Below are 1,604 nucleotides of genomic sequence, written 5' to 3'. Positions count from 1 at the left end.
AGTATGAGAAATTAGGATTAAGTGAAAGAGATAAGAGATAATTTTTATAAAGTAGTCATCATATTTTGAAGGGTTGGATTTTTCTCTCTCTTTTTTGTTTTGTTTTGTTTTTCTTCCTTTGGATCTGGATAACATTGACCATAGCAGGTCTAATACAGTTTTGCTAGCTCTCTGAAGTGTTGAAAGGAGCTGCTTCCATCAAGGTAAATCATCTCACAATTTCATTGTTGCTTACCTTGTTATGTTGGTTCTGCTGCCTTTGCTCAGCATCAGCTCCTGTAAGTCATTCCATGCTTGAGACAGGATTTAGTTAGCTCTCTCTTTCAAATTTTTTCTACTATCTAATGCTGCCTCTGTAAAAGTTTATATTCCATGTCTGTGTGTATAAGAAAAATAGCATGGCTTGGGGATTGGACCTCAAAAGAAGGAAGGTGCAGAATGAATTATCTCTCTAAGGGAAGAAATGACCTAACTGAAATCCTTATCCCTTCATAGCTTTTCTAAAAGCTTTCGTGACCTCTTTATTTCTCAGACTATAGACCAGAGGGTTCAACATAGGAATGACTATTGTATAGAAGATTGAAACCATATTGTCTGAGTCCATTGAATGGTTTGAACTGGGTTGGAAGTACATGAACATGATAGTGCCATAAAATATAGACACAGCAGTGAGATGAGAAGCACAAGTGGAGAAGGCTTTCTGTCAACCTTCAGCAAAATGGATCTTCAGGACGGTGATGAAGATTAATAAGTAAGAACTAAAGACAACAATGAATGGGAAAAAGACAGTGAATGGCCCTACAATAAAGAATACTAAATCAATAATGAGAGTATCAGAGCAAGAGAGAACTAGGAGAGGGGAACATCACAGGAAAAGTGATGGATTATTTTGGACTTACAAAAGGAAAGGCTAAATGTATTTCCTGTGACTATGGAAGAGGTCAGAAAGCCACAGATGTGAGCACCACTGGCTAGAATTACACAAACTGTGGAAGTCATGGTAGTGGTGTAATGTAGGGGCTTACACACAGCTGCATAGCGATCATAGGACATGGAAGCCAAGAGGAAACTTTCAACTGTGGCAAAGGCCACAAAGAAGAAAATCTGTGCAGCACATGCATTATAGGAGATGGTCTTGTCTCCTGTAAGGAGCCCAGTCATTACCTTTGGTGTAACAGCTGAAGTGTAGCCAAAATCTACCAGAGACAGATTACTGAGGAAAAAGTACATGGGTGAATGGAGGTGAGGATCCCAGGAGATCAGAGCTACTATCCACAGGTTCCCTACCAGAGTAATGAGGTAGATGAAGGTGAAAATGATGAAGAGAGAAACCTGAAGCTCTGGAGCATCTGTTAATCCTGCAAGGATGAATTCTTTCACTTCAGATCTGTTCTCCATGTATATCTTTGAGAATATTGTCATTCATCTGCAATGAAAGAGCATTCAATAGATAAATACAGTTTTATGATGAATGAGTCTAAGACATGAAACATGGTCAGAAACTTATTTAATGGACAGAGTAAATGTAAGAAATTAAAGGATCAAGAGCAACTAGAGCTACTCAATGTTATAAAAATTCTTTAATCCAGTTTTTTTCAGAGAGA

At 38.1% G+C, this 1,604-nt stretch overlaps 1 pseudogene; it reads right to left on the bottom strand.

Annotated features, from left to right (window-relative positions):
- Positions 1-481: 481 nt before the first annotated feature.
- LOC141516701 (olfactory receptor 5B12-like) lies at positions 482-1,398 on the bottom strand (annotated as a pseudogene).
- Between the last annotated feature and the right edge of the window lie 206 nt (positions 1,399-1,604).

Source organism: Macrotis lagotis, chromosome 3 (assembly GCF_037893015.1).
Source record: "Macrotis lagotis isolate mMagLag1 chromosome 3, bilby.v1.9.chrom.fasta, whole genome shotgun sequence".
NCBI lineage: Eukaryota > Metazoa > Chordata > Mammalia > Peramelemorphia > Peramelidae > Macrotis > Macrotis lagotis.
Note: the sequence above shows the minus strand (reverse complement) of the source record. Positions and strands in the feature narration are given on the sequence as shown.